Source organism: Phyllobates terribilis, unplaced genomic scaffold (genome assembly GCF_046119375.1).
Source record: "Phyllobates terribilis strain yellow unplaced genomic scaffold, ASM4611937v1 Scaffold_5__5_contigs__length_657084704, whole genome shotgun sequence".
Lineage (NCBI taxonomy): Eukaryota > Metazoa > Chordata > Amphibia > Anura > Dendrobatidae > Phyllobates > Phyllobates terribilis.
The window spans coordinates 11,061,794-11,080,881 of record NW_027362765.1 but is presented as its reverse complement, the minus strand read 5'-3'; the positions used below and the strand labels follow the sequence as shown (position 1 = coordinate 11,080,881).

The window sequence follows — 19,088 nt, the reverse complement described above, 5'->3', positions numbered from 1 at the left end:
ACTGGTCGTGGACCCTGGGTTTCGCCCCACAAAGTCGGGTGCTTTGCTGCCATGTGCCTGATCATGCTGGTGGTGGTCAGGCTGGTAGTTTTGTCACCCCTGCTGATGCTGGCATGGCAGGTGGAACATATGGCCTTTTTGGGGTTATCAGCAGAGTCTTTAAAAAAAATTCCAGACTCTGTACTGGCAACGTCCCTCGTGTTGGTGTTACGGGGAACGGTTGCCTGCCTTCTGTCTGCGGCCACCACACTGCTTCTTCCTGCCTGTTGGGGTACTCTGCCTCCCTCCCCCTGTGTGCTGCTGGCCTCACTCTGCATGTCCTCCTTCCACGTTGGGTCAGTTACTAGATCATCCACCACCTCCTCCTCTTCCACTTGCGCACCACGATCCTCCTCACTTCCTGGCAATTGTGTCTCGTCATCGTCCACCTCTTGTGACAGATTGCCAACGTCGACTTCCTGTGGCCGTGGCTGTTCAAATATTTGGGCATCGCAACATGGGATCTCCTCTTCCACCACTTCAAGCGTATCAGGCGAGGGGCCCAAATATGGAAATGGACCAGTGGACAGCTCTTCAGAGTGTCCAAGTGTGGGATCACTTGCTGTCTGACGACACTCGGCATGGTGGGAGGAAGGAGCATCAGGGTGAGGAGGAGTATGCGGTCGAGACTCACGGCTACTAAGAGTTGACTGTGTGGAAGACAGACCGGAGGTGGTGGTGCCCAAGTAACTGGAAGTATTGTCTGCTATCCAATTAATAACCTGTTCACACTGATTAGTTCTCAATACTGGTGTTGTTCTGTGCTTCCCTAGTAATTCGGTCAAGAAGTGGGAGCGAGAAGATGTGGCTGTTGGTTGTGGCACATTTTCACCTTGGCCACGGCCCCGTCCTCTGCACGAACCATCACCAGAACGTCCACTTCCACATCCCTTGCCACGCGCCTTGCCCATTGTAAATGAAGTAAAATAGCTTACACTTGCACTATCAATGGAAAAAGGGTAATAAAGAGTAGATTAGAACCGTGGAAGAGGAAAACCACAGTTATTGTTTACTGGGGTATAGCACACTTTTTTAAATAGAGATATTTGCGGCTGAACAGTGAGCGACACACTCAAACTGCTTTTTTTTAGATACCAAAGGCCCAAAACTGGATAGTACAGCGATTTGACCCGTGGAACTGCGAAACCACACTGGGATGTCGGGCCTACACAAGACTATTTTCAACAGATATATTTTTGTGTCACAACAGTCAGGAGACACTACTGTTTTTCTTTACGGAAAAAACTACCAAAACCTGAATAATAGAGATTTTTTACTGTGGGATGGCAAAACCACAGTTATTGTTTACTGGGGTATACCACACTTTTTTAAATAGAGATATTTGCGGCTGAACAGTGAGCGACACACTCAAACTGTTTTTTTTTTTAGATACAAATGGCCCAAAATGGATAATACAGAGGTTTGAACCGTGGAAGTGCAAAACAACACTTCTGTTTCTCTAGCCTACACCAGCCTATTTTCAACAGTTATATTTGTGTCTGAAAAATCAGAGACACGCTTTTTTTTGGGGGGGGGGAGGGGGGACACACCAAAAGGTTAATAAGACGGGTATTTGTACAGTGTGAAGGAGGAAAAAAAAAGGAGGATTTAGATGGAAAAAAAAGGATTTTTCCTGGCCCCCGACACCTGGTGCTAAGTCCAGCAATTTCAGCAACAGAAGCACACAGGACTGTAATGCAGCGTTTGCTGGTATAACCACTGTGTCTCCTATACAGCCTGCCTGCCTGGTATCTGGGATGGATATTAGTCCTGAAAAGGACTGTTTGTTTGTTCTGGCAGCCTTACAGACCCTACACTAACTATTTCGCAGTTTATATCTCTCCCTAAATCAGCAGCGCTGTCCCTACACTGTGTAATCCGGAGCGACTGTGTCCAAGATGGCGGCGCCCCGTTTTAAATACTCGAGGTGACGCTGTGCGGCCAGCCAATCACTGTAATGCCCACAACCAACATGGCTTCAGCATTACAGTGACTGGCTGGCAATCCCTGCATGTTCATTGGCTCTGTAAAGAGCGCCAAACATGCAGGGCGGAGACCCGAGCTCCCGCCCGAGTAACCCGGAAATGCTCGGTGCTCGCCGAACATCCCGAGTAGCGTGATGCTCGGGCGAGTACCGAGCAGTGTCGAGCATGTTCGCTCAACACTAGTGCTTAATTATTAGGCAACTTCCTTTCCTTTGGCAAAATGGGTCAGAAGAGAGATTTGACGGGCTCTGAAAAGTCTAAAATTGTGAGATGTCTTGCCGAGGGATGCAGCAGTCTTGAAATTTCCAAACTTTTGAAGCGTGATCACCGAACAATCAAGCTTTTCATGGCAAATAGCCAACAGGGTCGCAAGAAGCGTGTTGGCCAAAAAAGGCGCAAAATAACTGCCCATGAATTGAGGAAAATCATGCGTGAAGCTGCCAAGATGCCATTCGCCACCAGTTTAGCCATATTTCAGAGCTGCAATGTTACTGGAGTATCAAAAAGCTCAAGGTGTGCGATACTCAGGGACATGGCCAAGGTAAGGAAGGCTGAAAAATGACCACCTTTGAACAAGAAACATAAGATAAAACGTCAAGAATGGGCCAAGAAATATCTTAACACTGATTTTTCAAAGGTTTTATGGACTGCTGAAATGAGAGTGACTCTTGATGGGCCAGATGGATGGGCCAGAGGCTGGATCAGTAAAGGGCAGAGAGCTCCACTCCGACTCAGACGCCAGCAAGGTGGAGGTGGGGTACTGGTATGGGCTGGAATCATTAAGGATGAACTTGTGGGACCTTTTCGGGTTGAGGATGGAGTGAAGCTCAACTCCCAGACCTACTGCCAGTTTCTGGAAGACAACTTCTTCAAGCAGTGGTACAGGAAGAAGTCGGTATCGTTCAAGAAAAACATTATTTTCATGCAGGACAAAGCTCAATCACATGCTTCCAACTACTCCACAGCGTGGCTGGCCAGTAAAGGTCTAAAATAAGAAAAATAATGACATGGCCCCCTTGTTCACCTGATCTGAACCCCATAGAGAACCTGTGGGCCATCATAAAATGTGAGATCTACCGGGAGGGAAAACAGTACACCCCTCGGAACAGTGTCTGGGAGGCTGTGGTGGCTGCTGCACGCAATGTTGATCGAAAACAGATCAAGCAACTGACAGAATCTATGGATGGAAGGCTGTTGAGTGTCATCATAAAGAAAGGTGGCTATATTGATCACTAAATTTTTTGTTTTTGCATGTCAGAAATGTTTATTTCTACATATTGTGCACTGATATTGGTTTACCTGGTGAAAATAAACAAGTGAGATGGGATTATATTTGGTTTTTATTAAGTTGCCTAATAATTCTGCACGGTAATAGTTACCTGCACAAACAGATATCCTCCTAAGATAGCCAAATCGAAAAAAAAAACACTCCAACTTCCAAAAATATTAAGCTTGGATATTTATGAGTCTTTTGGGTTGATTGAGAACATAGTTGTTCATCAATAATAAAAATAATCCTCTAAAATACAACTTGCCTATTAATTCTGCACACAGTGTAGATAAATCTGCTCATATGGTCCCTACAAGACCAGGTCCAGTCTTTCTGACCAAACCTCGCTCTTATGATCGATAACATTAAATGTGCAGTGAGGGCCAAGTGTGAATTTCTGTACAATAACAGAGTTTCCCTTTATCCTGACTTTTCAATTTCTTTTTAACCTCTTAAGGACAGAGCCAATTGTGTCCTTAATGACCAAGCCAAATTTTACAATCTGACCACTGTCATTTTATGAGGTAATAACTCTGGAACGCTTCATTGGATCCCCCTGATTCTGAGTTGTTGTTTTTGTAACATACTGTACTTCATGATAGTGGTAACATTTCTTCGATATGACTTGTGTTTATTTGTGAAAAAATGAAAACTTGTCAAATTTTGAAAATGTAGCAATTTTCAAACTTTGAATTCTTGTGCCCTTAAATTGGAGAGTTAAAATCACAAAATAGTTAATAAATAACATTTTCCACATGTCTAATTTACATCAGCACAATTTTGAAGCAAAATCTTTTTTCTATTAGGAAGTTATAAGGGTTAAAAGTTGACCAGCGATTTCTAATTTTTCCAACAAAATTTACAAAACCATTTTTTTAGGGACCAGATCACATTTGAAGTCACTTTGAGGGGTCTATATGAAAGGAAATACCCAAAAGTGACACCATTTTAAAAACTGCACCCCTCAAGGTGCTCAAAACCACATACAAGAAGTTTATTAACCCTTCACATGCTTCACAGGAACTGGAAGGAAAAAATGAACATTTAACTTTTCTTGATAAAATGCTTACTTCGGACCCAATTTTTTTTATTTTCACAAGGGTAATAAGAAAAATGGACCACAAAATTTGTTGTGCAATTTATCTTAAGCATGCCGATACTCCATATGTGGGGAAAACCACTGTTTGGGTGCACTTCAGAGGTCGGAAGGGAAGGAGTACCGTTTGACTTTGGCGCAAAATTGTCTGGAATCGAGAGCGGACGCCATGTTACGTTTGGAGAGTCCCTGATGTGCCTAAACACTGGAAACATCCCACAAGTGACCTCCTTTTGGAAACTAGACCCCTCAAAGGATCTATCTATATGTGGGGTGAGCACCTTGAACCGCCAGGTGCTTCACAGAAGTTTATAACGTAGAGCCGTGAAAATGAATCAAATTTTTTTCCTACAAAAATGTACTTTTAGCTCCAATTTTTTTATTTTCACGAGGGTACCAGGAGAAAATGGACCCTTGAGCATGCTGATACCCCATATGTGGGGTAAAATTACGGTTTGGGCGCACAGCAGGGTTCATAAGGGAAGGAGCACTGTTTGACTTTTTGAATGCAAAAATGGCTGTAATCGAGAGCATAAGTCATTTTGCGTTTGGAGAGCCCCTGGTGTGCCTTTTTGACAGTGTTTGCCAAATGGAATAAATAACGTGACAGTTTTATAGAGCGGGTCATTCCGGATGCGGCGATACCAATTATGTGTACGTTTTTTTGTTTATTTTTGTTTTATCACAAACGCTGCATTTTGAGTGGCGAAACGGATGTTAGTGATTTGTGTGCAGTTTTTTGTGTTTTTTTTTTTTACATATTTTATTTCACTTTTTTTTTACTTTTTCACTAAGTCCGACTGTGGGACATGTGTAATTTTCACTTTGATCACTGGTCTCATACACTGCAGTACTCCTGTACTGCTGTGTATGAGACCTATCAGTGAGTCACTGACAGCGCCTGTGAGATCCAGCTTACTGCTGGATCTCACAGGCCACCGTACGCTGGGATCATCACATGATCTCAGGGTACCATGGTAACCATCGAGACCAATGATTAACATCCCAGGGGTCCGATGGTTACTAAGGGGATCTTGCGACCTCCTTGTAACCACTTAAATAGCGCTGTCACGATTGAAAGCGGTATTTAAAGGGTTAATCGGCATCTAAACTGGCCGGGGCCGATACTGCAGGATGTCAGCTGTCGTAGACCTGCACCACTATAAACTTATGCCTCAGTGCCGTGAAAGAGCAGCACTGAGGCATAAGTACCCTTAACTTCCGCGTAAAAATGTGTTCCAGCTGTCGTTAAGGGTTAAACCAAATAACTTCGAACAGAATCGCAATAAAGTATACAAAAAACATTACACCTGAGCCATGATAATATCTCAAAGCTGTGCATGGCTGATGGCTGTAATATACATTTATTCCCGCCTGCAGGAGATGTGTTGGCTCAAGCCCTGGTTTGATGGATTCACTTCATGTCATAAATTCCATTATGTTTTCAATCCTAAGGAAGTCAGATTACTGCACAATCTCTCCTGAAATGGGGGGCACTAATACTTTCTCTACTCTTCTGCTCAGGACTCATAGTAGCTCCAATGGTCCACCACAAATGAGTGCAACTCTGGTTTAGTGTTGGAGTTCTCCCCCAAAACATATATTTTTGTTGGGGATATAACGTGTTTTTTTTATTCTGTCTTTTTTTAACAGGTTCATTCTCTATGATTGATTGTGGTGGGATCGGCCGGCCTCACTTGTGTGAGTCTGTAACTCCCTGGTAGTCTTTAAAAAAAGGTCTCCATTGTCTCTTCCAAATGCCCGAGGTCTAAATTTAGGACACCTCCGCTCTGCATTATTTATTTATTTTACTCACTTATATAGCACAATTAATTCCACAGCACTTTACAGACATTATCATCACTGTCCCCATTGGGGCTCACAATCAGTATGTCTTTGGAATGTGGGAGTAAATCGGAGAACCTGGAGGAAACCCTCGCAAACACAGGAAGAACATACAAACTCCTTGCAGATGTTGTCCTTGATGGGATTTGAACCCAGGACCCCAGTGCTGCAAGGCTGCAGTGCTAACCACTGAGCCACCGTGCATTACTATAAAAAGTCCTCATGAAATGTATATTTTCCTATCACTCATGACAGCACCACAACAAGAGAGGGGATCCACCCTTCAAGGATAGGAAGCCTGCAGAATAAAAGGGCAGCGCCTCTCTATCACCTCAGTTGGTTCCCTGTCCTTGAAGGGGAACCTTGTTAAAATGATGGCAGAAGAAAGAAGAGAGGATTATTCCCAGACCTGGGCTGGTTGGTTTCCAACAGGGCACAGTCTCTGTTGTGGCCTGCGTCAGGGACCTGGAAGCGCCGCGGTGGGTACAAGGGGGCCTGTTCTGTCCGACGGGCGTGCGCAGCAGCCGCACCATTACCTTTGATGGCCTGGAGGCCACGCATCCCGTTTGCGCAGGCGCAGAACACTATCCAGAAAACCGCGCCCTAAGACGCACAATGGTAAAAAAAGGAAAAAGAAGTAGCGGAGACCAATGTCTTCTACCATGTTTCCTGCTACCGTCTTGTACCAAGCTGCACATATGCAGGGCCCGCTAGAAATGCTGTGCCCTGATGACGAGCTTGCCAGAGGAGCGGAGGAGGTGTCCCTGAGGTGTAGCTGATCCCCCATTTGAAATGTGGTCTAACCGCATTATCAGTGAGCAACAGCAGCGGGTAGTCGCTTGAGCCTCCAGAGAGGAACAGTCTTGTGACTTGGTCCAGCCTCCGAATTTGGTACAGCTGGTGGTGAGTGATCTTCGTGAATGTTCACCTTGTTTATGGGGCCCTTTCTTTGTTATGGTTACTAGGAAAGGCTTAAGGAAGTTAGCACAAAACTCAAAAATGGGTGAGTGCGCGCTCTGTAAGACCTCATCTGGTTCTTAAATTTGGCTTCAGGACGGAAGCTGGACCTCTAGGCTAAAGTTAGCCATATGTCTGGTCTGCACAGAGTCTCATGATCGGGCTTCAGAGTTTACCACAAAAATGAGAATCAATTTGCTCAATAAATGTTAAAGTAACACTCAGAGGTTTGGACTGTTGTCCTCCAGTCTGTTTACTCCATCCATAGGACGGCACATGGTGTTAATACAGGACATGGTTTCTGTGATGGTCTGCTGTCCAGCTGCGTCTCATCAGGTGGCTTCTTTGGGTGGGGCTAGTCTGACAATTGAGAATTATCACCCAAAGTAAAGGTTTATCCTTCATTCAGAATTACTCTTTTAATGAAAATCTGAGTGCCTAATAGCGCTTCATAATGAGCACTTCACAGTGCCTCATAGCACTTCATAGTGCCTCATAGCGCATCATAGTGCCTCATGGCACATCATAGCATAGCACTTCATTTGCTCTTCACAGTGCCTCATAGCCCATCGCAGTGCCTCATAGTGCATCATAGTGCCTCGTGGCACATCATAGCATAGTACTTCATAGTGCATCATAGTGCCTCATGGCGCTTTATAGTGCCTCATGGCTTTTCATAGTGCCTCATCGCATATCATAGTGCCTTATAGCATAGCATAGCATATCATAGTGCCTCATGGTGCCTAATAGTGCATTCATGGTGCATTCATACTGCCTCATAGCACCTGTTAGTACCTCATAGTGCCTCATAGCGCTTCAAAGTGCCTGTTAGTACCTCATGGGGCCTCATAGTACCTCACGGTGCTTCATAGTGCCCCTGTGCCTTGTAGTGCCTCCTTGCCTCATAGCTCATAGTCCCTCATTGTAAAGGTACTGGTTGCACAACTGAGTTTGTCTGACAAAACCAAGTTCAGCGACTGTTAACTGTGCATGGCAAGCTTAAAGAATTCAAGGGGAAAGGAAAAATATTCTAGCCTCTATTTGAGACAGAGGGTGGCAGTATTCCTGGCTGATGCTCAGCTGACTCGGTGGAATGCCGGTTTGATGATGTCTTGGGAAAGGCAGGTGACAATAAGAGCGCTTCCTTAGTTTTGCAGGTCAATAATAAACCTTGTACTGTAGGGTTTCACTCTCAAAGGTAGGAGGCATCGCATAGTGCTCCTACAGCCATTGTGGATTTGGTCCAAACAAGTGCAGTTTTATTGCTTTCTACAGGTTGCACGGAAGTCATAAACATAATATTTCTGGCCTTGTCCAAGCGCTGACTAAATAGAACAGACCCTGAGTACTCATATACAGCTCAGCTAACCCAGCTTGAGCAAACAAAACAGCATTTATCCAGGGCAACCACTGATACTTGCATACTACGCTCAGGTGGAGTCTGGCCTTTGTCTCTGTTTAGTTCCAAGACACATATAGTCTGCTCTGCTTTCCAGCAGTCTGACTAAGATGAATGCCTAGCCTGCTCTGGTGCTTAGCTCTTCAGGTGCCCTAATCAAGACCTGTAAAGCTATTATTTAACCCAGCTCTACCTGGGTTTGCTACAACCAGAAAGGGCTGTACAGATTCTTGAGAGTTAGATCATTTGAAATTGACTCTATAAGATCTGCTATTAAATCTGTAGTGCCAGATTGCTATATAGTAGTCTAGGAGTTAACGAAGGTATAAAATCAGGTTCCAATTCACATGAAACATCAAATTTCCGGAGGATAGTTCTTGGCATAAAATGAGGATTTAGGCTTTGTTTGTGTTCTTCCCTTCAGATGCCAATGAGCCTAAAGGCTTTATGGAGAATTATAGTACTTAAGACTATCTCATATCGAAGGAAGAGGCATTGGCAATAGTTTACCTCAACTATTTTGGGATTATGGGCAGATCCATTGAGCGCTGCAGAACTCACTGGGCAGTGAGTCAGAGTTGTGGTCTCGCAAGAGAGAATAAGGAGTCCTGCTAAATGTCAAAATTAATAAGCAGTCTGGACGCAACTCTAAACAAGGCAATATTGCTGTTATTAACTCTAATCTCCTACATTCCATTAGTAGCATGGTCACAGGTAGACACCCGTGTGTTGCCTCTAAAGACCCAGTTCCTCTAACCTAAAGAAGCTTTAGACAGTATATAAAAAAGCTCCATTCATCTATACATGGTCACCATTTAAAGATCTTGTCATACAACAGAGGAGCTTTAGCTTACATAAACCAGTATGGAGGAACTCGGCCAAGATCTGTAATGACACTGTCTAATCAGTTCAGATGGCGAAGTCTCACCTTTTATCTTTAACAGCACCTCATATAAAGGGGAAGAGAATTACAAGTGGACCTTTTGAGCCGTATACAGCTGAAACAGTGTCCAACCTTCATTGAAGTATGGAATGTGAAAGTGAGCTTTGGATATAGGCCCATTTCCAGTCCAAAGATGGCACTCTAGGATCTGAATCCAGTGCTTACGGCTCTAACAAGCCTTCGCTTGAACCCATGGATTCAAGGTCTTCATATTAAAGACTATTATCCCGGTGGCCATGACTTCAGCATGGTAAGTTAGTGACATTCAAGCTTTGTCGGTCAATCCTCTATTTATACAGATCCTAGAATATAGGCTAGTTCTGGTTCTGGTCCCTATCAAGCAATATGTAAGGTTGCGATTCAGTCTTCACCTTGCACCTTCCAAAGACACTATAGGCTTGATCTGGAATCTTCTGCTGTCCTTTCCTTTAGGAAAAGGGTTCTACAGGCTGTGGTCCCACCCTAACTTAAAGTTTCTCTGTAAATCTCTTGTTGTGGTGCTGTCATGGGTGATAGGATAACACTAAATTACTTACTGGTAATTTGTTTTATCTGAGCCTATGACAGCACCCTTATATTCCCTTTCGTCACTGGTAGAGGATGATCACTTCATTTCCTTTGGGGTGTTTGTTTCACGCAGTGTGTAGGAGGAGAAATCATGGGGTATATAACTATTAAATAGTGTCCTCTCATGCTCTGTAAACAACTGAGATAGTGGAGACGTGCCGCCCTTTTATTCTGTAGGTTTCCTGTCCTTGAAGGGTGGATCCCCTCTCTCGTTGTGGTGCTGTCATGGGCTCAGGAAAATCACATTACCGGTAAGTAATTTAGTGTTTCTTCTTGAAATTCATCTGACAGAAAATATTGACCCTTACGATAGTTTAAATTGCCAGGGCTACCGAGAAACATACTCCAATTACCCCACAGAGATTTCACCACTAGTTACTCTTTTTTTTTCTGTAGATGTGTTATTGTCTATAGTCAAAGTTTTGCCCATCACCCTTTAACCCCCCTACATGGATCTGGACTTACACCGAGACCCGTAGGCTTGGACTACGGTGTTGCCTGCTGTTCTGTGGAGTTAGCTGACAAGAAGAATTGTCAGGTAGCCGAGTCAGAACCAGGAGGGTAGAGAAGATGCAAAATCAGAAGACACAAGGTAAACGGGCCGAGGTCACAAGAAAAAAAAAAATACACAAGCCGAAAGCTGAGCACAGAGGACTGAACCAGAGGAGAACAAGGCTGTATCTAAGAGCTTCCGGTAATATGCTTTGAGATATAGTAGGGTGTGGTGCTTTCTATTTGGGTTAAGTAGGGTGCATATTTGACTTTGGAAGAGTGGATTTTTCTGGGTTGGTTCATGGAAGCCATGTTGCTTTTCAAGAGCCTATGAGCCACTAATGATGTGGAAACCTTTTTGTTTTTCCATTGAAAGATGATGGACCTGAGTGGGGGCTTGCTTTTTGTGAGATGAGTAGAAGGTTTTATTGGTATCATTTTTGCCTACATATCATTGTTTGGATTTTTATTCCATATTTGTGAGGCAGAATGAACAAACAGTTGAAAACCACGCTCTACTGGTTCATGCTATGAGGTTTTCTATTAGACTGTGCACTGTCATTGTCTTGGTGAATATTCATTATTTTTAAATAACTTGCCATTTGTACCAATAGTTTAAGTAAAAATGTTCAAAAAATATAAATTTCAAGAATATTTTATTAAAAAATATTTTTTTTTACTTAGCAGTTGACTGTGCCAGGAGATCCGAGGGACAGCTGACATCTTCAATTTTCAGATCAGATGATCTTGAGATCCCACAGGATACAAATGAAGTGAATGCCATTACTCCAGATATACCATCATCCCTTCACAGCAAAGATCTGTCTCATCCTCTGAAACAGGTCCTATCTTTTCATTCATTACCGGCTACTAAGGAAAATCAAAGTCACAAAATAAGCATTAAAAAACAAACTACTCCTAAAGCAAAGAAGCCATTTTCACTTTCAGAATATGGAAACAGCTTTCCCCTCGAAAAATCTTTTCTTAAACATCAAAAAATTCACACAGCAGAGAAAATATTTTCTTGTTCCAAGTGTAGGAAATGTTTTAACCAGAAATCAAATCTTGTTAGTCACCAGAGAACTCACACAGGGGAAAAGCCTTTTTCATGTTCAAAATGTGCGAAATGTTTTAGCTGGAAATGGAGTCTTGTTCTACACCAGAGAACTCACACAGGGAAGATGCCTTTTTCATGTTCAGAATGTGGGAAATGTTTTAACCAGAAATCAAATTTTGTTAAGCACCAGAGAATTCACACAGGGGAAAAGCCTTTTTCCTGTTCAGCATGTGGAAAATGTTTTACACAGAAATCACATCTTTTTATACATCAGAGAACTCACACAGGGGAGAAGCCTTTTTCATGTTCAGAATGTGGGAAATGTTTTAACCGGAAATGGAGACTTGTTATACACCAGAGAACTCACACAGGGGAGAAGCCTTTTTCATGTTCAGAATGTGCAAAATGTTTTAGCTGGAAATGCAGACTTGTTATACACCAAAGAACTCACACAGGGGAGAAGCTTTTTTCATGTTCAGAATGTGGCAAATGTTTTAACCAGAAATCAAATCTTGTTAGTCACCAAAGAACTCACACAGGGGAGAAGCCTTTTTCATGTTCAAAATGTGCGAAATGTGTTAACTGGAAATGGAGTCTTGTTCTACACCAGAGAACTCACACAGGGGAGAAGCTTTTTTCATGTTCAGATTGTGGGAAATGTCTTAACCAGAAATCAAATTTGGTTAAGCACCAGAGAACTCACACGGGGGAAAAGCCTTTTTCCTGTTCAGAATGTGGAAAATGTTTTACACAGAAATCAACTCTTGTTATACATCAGAGAACTCACAAAGGGGAGAAGCCTTTTTCATGTTCAGAATGTGGGAAATGTTTTAACCGGAAATGGAGACTTGTTATACACCGGAGAACTCACACAGGGAAAATGCCTTTATCCTATTCAGAATGTGGGAAATGTTTTAACCAGAAATCAATTCTTGTTACACATCAAAGAACTCACACAGGAGAGAAACCTTTCTCATGTTCAGAATGTGGGAAATGTTTTACTGAGAAGTCAAGTCTTATCAAACATCAGAGAATTCACACAGGGGAGAAGCCTTTTCCATGTTCAGTATGTGGGAAATGTTTTAACCAGAAAGCGCATCTTGATAGACATCAGAGAAGTCACACAGGAGAGAAGCCTTTTTTATATTCTTAATGTGAAAAAAGTTTTACGTGGAAAGACACACTTTTAGTAAGAAGAAAACTTGCTAATAAGTGAGTGCGTCCTATAGACTGGAGGCAGCTTCCTGTGACTGAGAACAAAGACCATGTCCTTTCTGATCAGTGAGAGAACTGCGCTCTCATCCCGGCCCCACAGTTATCTAACTGATTGGTGCAGAGCAGGAAAGGAAGGTAGTGGGACCTGTACAGAGGCTGCACGTCCTGAGTGAGCAGCTGAAGAACCTTCCACCTGACTAGCTCAAGGACCTTTGAGATCATGTAACACTGTTTTACATATTTTCAAAAATTGTCAGCTTCAGTTATGATTGTCAGCTTAATGATTTTGACCTCCTGAATTCAAATTGGATGATAAATTTTTTTAGTTGTCTCTTGTTTCTATGATATCAAAGAGTTTTCCTTTTGTTGCTGCTTATAATTAATGCATAAAAGTATCAGTACTTTGAAACATTATTATTTTTGTAAATATACAGATGAAGAATATTTTATGCCAGTTTTCTGATATTTAGAAGAAACTTAGCAACAATTTGAATAACAAACCTGTCTAAACACTATTGTGAATTATAAACAGTTACAGAAATTGCACTACAAAAATTAGTCCTCATTCAATGACAACTCTTTTTTTGCTTGTTTCTTGTACTCCTGCATCGGATCATCTCTTACAATTGTCCAGCTGTAATCTGCAAGCATTGATGCATTCATTTTTCCTTGATATCTTTTCTCCATAGCCACAATATCTTGTTTAAATCTCTCACTGTGCTCGTCGTTCACTTCTCCTCCTTGTCCTGCAACAAACAAAGAAACTCCTCATCTTGAAGAAGCTTACGAATCTGAGGTCCAATAAAGACTCCTTCTTTTATCTTTGCTTCGCTTAAAATTGGAAATTTATCAATGAGATGCATGAATGCTTTTACATTTTTATCCATTGCCTTTACAAAGTTCTTCAATAGGCTCAACTTGATAAGATTTTGTTACCACCATTACCTAGGTGGATCAACAACTTCTGGATGCAGGACAGTTTTACTCCCTTGCTGAAGTGAATGTCAGAGAGGCCAGTGTCTTTTATTGTAGTGATATTCTTTTGCGCGACTATCCCACTCACACAGAAAGGAGCAATACTTTTGTGTATCCACCATGGAGATTAAGCAGGTGAGCAAACACCTTAACGGCATGTGAGAACAAGCAGATGGAGAAGCTCCGGTCGAGCATCTAGCTATTTATCCAATATGGGACCCGACGATCATCCTGAAAATCGCCATATATCTACCGGATAACTTTCTGAGTGTGGAGGTACTTTGCTCCAGGAAAAAAAAATAACTAGGAAAAGCCACAGAAAGACGGCGGGAGGAGCAGGCTTTCAGCTCCAAAATGACACCACAGTTGTCATGCTGGAGACAGATGGAGGAGGGAAGTGGTGGCCAGGCTGGACCAATTTGCCCGCACAGAAATGCAGGTCTCAGCAGGTGACAGTGACCTTATAGCAGCTATCCCGCACCTGTGCACGGGCTCCAAATCGGAGAAGTTGGGTGAGGAGGAGATGGGAGAGGAATCCACATTGATGGAGGGTCGAAAAGACCGCAAAACTGCATGTGACAGAGTACTCGCTGCCCCGTGGCCTAATTTGTGCCATTGGGACATACAGGTACCTGAGGAACCTACTTTAAAAGATGTTTTCATGGCAGAGGTACATAGAGAGGATTTACAATCTGCTTTGAATGTACATTTTGGTGGTCTTAAAGCGCACCTGTCAGCAGGATTGTGCTTAATAAACCACATACGCTTTCAGGTGGGCGCTGTTATAGTGAGTAAAATGATACCTTTGTTGATGATATCCATCCAGCGGTTCTTTTATAATCTTTACTTTCATTTCTGACATAATGATATGCATGTGCTCTGGTGCTCTCATTATGTATTCATGTATGCCTATCTCTGCCTTGTGACAGGTCACTGTGCTTTCAGTGACCTGTCTACTATTTTACATACTGACTGTGTAATTTGTGTCACAAAGTGAAATTTACATTCCCCAAAATGGCCATGGCGGCCAGCTCATGCGCTGTAGCATCTCTCGTTTGACAAGAAATGAAACTGTGCATGCCAGGGCGCCATTTTGCTTTTGAAAAAATTAGGGTGCAGAAATATGGCATCGCACATGCGCAGTAGCATCTCTTGGCAACCGAGAAATGCTACTGCGGAAGCCATATTGCTTCAGGAAAATTTTCTTTTCCTCTAGCAAAATGTTTTGGGGTACTGTCTGCAAATTGAGTTTTTGGTTCTGGCTTATATCCTAAGTTATGTGATAAGGCTCGTTAAAGGGTCACTATTGACTTTTAGGATTGCTACTTCCTGCAGGTGGCACTAGAGTTCTGGTCCTCTTCCTCTCTGTAGAGACAATTTGTACAGTCAGTACGTAAAATAGTCGGCAGATCACTGAAAGTACAGTGACCTGTCACAAGGCAGAGATAGGCATACATGAATACATAATGAGAGCGCCATAGCACATGCATATCATTATGTCAGAAATGAAAGTAAAGATTATAAAAGAACCGCTGGATGGATTTCATCAACAAAGGTATCATTGTACTCATTGTAATGGCGCCCCCCCTAATAAAGTGTATGTGGTTTACTAAGCACAATCCTGCTGACAAGTGCGCTTTAAAGATGAGATAGCAGGTATACAACACAAGCTGCAGAAAATAGAGCAGGGGCAGAGTCAGCGCCATTGAGGATCAGATTGCCTATAGAAGCAATGAGAGCAGCTTTGCAGCACAGCAAATATCAGCACTTCTGGCGAAAACAGATGACCTTGAAAATAGATCCAGGCTCAGTAATATACCACTTATTGGTGTGCCTGGAAAACTAGAAGGCTCTTCTCCTACTGAATTCTTTGACAACTTGCTGAAATTAATAATAGGGCTTGAAACCTTAACCCCCCCTATAGGCTGTAGAATGAGTACATAGGGTGCCGACCCGTCCTCTTCCTCCTGGGCTTCCACCAAGACTTGTGCTGGCTAAAATTGTACACTACTGGGACAAAGATATTATCCTGCGGCAGGCAAGGGATCACCCAGCTCGAACGATTAATAGATCCCAAATCTCGATCTTTCCAGATTATTCTATAGAAGGGCCGAAACAAAGAAGGAGATTCCTTGATATCAAAAACATCTGAGAGATCTGCACGTTCTATATTCAATGATATACCCTGCCAAGTTAAGGGTGGTAGCCGCAGGTACGGTACACTTTTTTCAAGATTCAAAAGCAGTCCTTCGCCAGCTGGATTTGAATGAGAGGCAAATACACCGGGATCAAATTTGGGATGCTACAATTTGAAGATCCTGTTTTACAAACCCTAATTCTTTAAAAACACGATGATTCGTGAGTATATGGGAAGAAGTGTGTTGCTGCTTGTTGGTCAGTTCTTTACAAATGTTTTTTTCCTCTGGTTCTATTATGATTATATCACAGTTTTTATGCCTAATTGGGGTTGAATTATCCCCGAGGAGCCTTACATTCTAGGCGGGATTCTTCCTTACGTTCAAAAGTGACTGAGCCGCCATTTTTTCTACTTTAAAAGAGACCGCTATGGAAATACTTTGCCCAGTCTGTCACCTGGAAAAAAGGTGTTTTATATCTGCCTTTTGGGGTGGGGGTCTCTTTTTTTTGGTGGGGGTATGTTTTATATTATTGACAATCTTGTAATGTGTGCTTAACTAGCTATGTAAAACGTAAATGCTCTGCTAATGGGATATTGGAAACAACATATCTACTACATTAAATATGGCGGGGTTGGTGAAATGAATTAGTTGGAATGTAAGGGGTCTTTCTTCTAGTGTTAAAAACGGCAATCTTTCAGTATATTTAAACGGAAAAACCTGCTCTGATTTGTCTGCAAAAAACACATCTCTCCTCTGAGAAACTTCATCTACTAAACAAGAAGTGGTTTCAGCCGACTATCACTCCACGCACTCTACTAGATATGTCACTAGATATGTTTGTTCTGTAAATTACTTATTAAATCTCTATAAATAATCTGTCTACATACCACCACTATATTCCTGTAGAATCATACATAAAATACTCAGTATTATTTCCGGCTTCTCGCAAACCCCCCTATATTATAATAGGGGACTTTAATAATATACCGGACTCTCTCTGGGATAGAAGGAGGCATGAAGCTAAGAGGGTAGAAAGCAATTGTACCCCTTTTGGTCACTTACTTAAGGAGACAGTCATAATTGATCTTTGGAGGGCCCGTCATCCTAATGTATACCAAAACTCCTGTTTTTCATCCACATTCTCCTCTTTGTGGAGAATGGATTTGGCTCTTGTAAATGAACTGATGTAGGGTCTTATATCGGACATCAGCTCCTGCCCAGAACGCTATCCCATCATTCCCCTCTGTGTCTCCCTAAGCTTAATCTCCCAATGCAGTACAGACCCACATGAAAATGAACCCCTTTTGGTTGCAAGTTATAGACCTTGAGAAAATTGATGGGAAACTAAAGGAGTATCTTGTGATTAATAAAAATACAACTTCTATCTTTATATGTATGGGAAGCCATGAAGGCCGACCTTAGAGGAATACTTATAACAGAAATCTCAGCAGCTAAATCCCGGACTAAGCAGCAGGATCCATTGGTGTTTCAGGAATTGGGAGATTTTTGAGAGTGTGCGATGATTACAGATCCAACGCCGACTGCGCAAAACAGGCTGAAAGCAGCTCAGGACCTGCTGAATCAGGGAACATTGCAGCTGCAGGAAGGAAGAAGATGTTTCACAAGATGTAATATTGTGAAGAGGGGGATAAAGCAGGTCACTTATATCTGTGATAGCTGCCGCCCAGAGGGACTCCGCCTTTATATCCAGTCTGCAGACTAGGGAGGGTAATGTGGTACAGTCCACAGTGGACATACTGAAAGTGTTGGAGGAATACTATGCAAAGCTGTATACTTCTCAGGTTCAACCCTCAGAAGAACAGTCCCAGACCTTCCTAGATAAAGCTCAGCTCCCGGTCCTTTCCTTAGACTCTCAGAATTTATTAAATGAACTACTTGATATAGAAGAGCTAGAATGGGCACTGAGCTCAATGGCCAACGATAAAGCACCGGGAATGGATGGTCTTCCAGTGGAAGTATATAAGAGATATAAGGAAGTATTACTACCAGTATTATTGGAGATATACAATTCGAAGGAGGATCATTGCCACATCCATGCACGAAGCCATAATTACAGTGTTACCTAAACAAGGCAAGACCCCCAGCTTGCTGGCATCCTATAGACTCATCTCTCTTTTAACAGTAGACGTCAAACTTCTTGCTAACATAATCTCAAAAGTAATCTCAATAATACACCCCGATCAGTCTGGGTTTATGCCAAATAAGTCCACAGCGATCAATCTCAGAAGACTTTATATTAATATACAAGCAAAGGGCTGATAATATTGGTCAGAGGGGGATCCTGTCTTTGGACACCGCTGAGGCCTTTGACAGTGTAGAATGGCCATATTTGTGGGCTACGTTGCGGCAGATGGGCTTTGGTGACAAATTTATAAAATGGGCACAATTGCTTTATTCTGTGCCAAAGGTCAAAATAAGAGTGAATGGCTCTGTCTAATCAATTCTTGTTGCACAGAGGTACAAGACAAGGTGCCCCCTGTCTCCCTTATTGTTTGCAATAGCAATTGAACGTCTTGCGGCAGTAATTAGTAAAATGTCTGAGATAAATGGATTTAAATAAGGGACCAAGGAAGAGAAGTGAAGAAAACTGGAAAAGATAAAAATCGCAAATAGGGTCTTATCTGGTTCAAATTGTAGAGAGAACATGCGCAGTGGTGCTCATCTGGTTTGTTGTGTGCACACAACCACTGATAGAGCTGAAGACTGCTGCAGACCCACGAGGAGATTCAGAAGGTAAAAACTGGAAACAAAGGGGTTAATCTGCTGTGCCGTTGAAGAAGAGTGAAGAGATGTAGAATCCCAATGTAAGCGGTTTATTTGTAAAGCGTTTCAACGTTTTACAACTTCTTCATTAGGACAATCCACGATATAGTCACAATCAGGAGAAGCAGAAATAAATAGACAAGGCGTCAAATAAAGGCGCTAAAAATGGGGTCAACAAGATCAATGAACATTTATCCTGCAGGTCAAGAGTTGCCAGTTACATAATATTGTAAAAATGATGAAAAAACACATTGTTACAGATGGTAGTAAATATGAGACAAACAACTAATGTAGTGAAGAAAGAAATGTATAATAAAAATAAAATA

General features: G+C 42.3%; 1 protein-coding gene and 1 pseudogene across 1 annotated transcript in view; both read left to right on the top strand.

The window, feature by feature from the left end:
- LOC141270587 (gastrula zinc finger protein XlCGF66.1-like) overlaps positions 1 to 19,088 on the top strand; it is a 445,723-nt gene that overhangs the window by 27,609 nt on the left and 399,026 nt on the right. The gene's annotated exons all lie outside the window — the stretch shown is intronic.
- LOC141270781 (uncharacterized) overlaps positions 1 to 19,088 on the top strand; it is a 66,635-nt pseudogene that overhangs the window by 16,238 nt on the left and 31,309 nt on the right.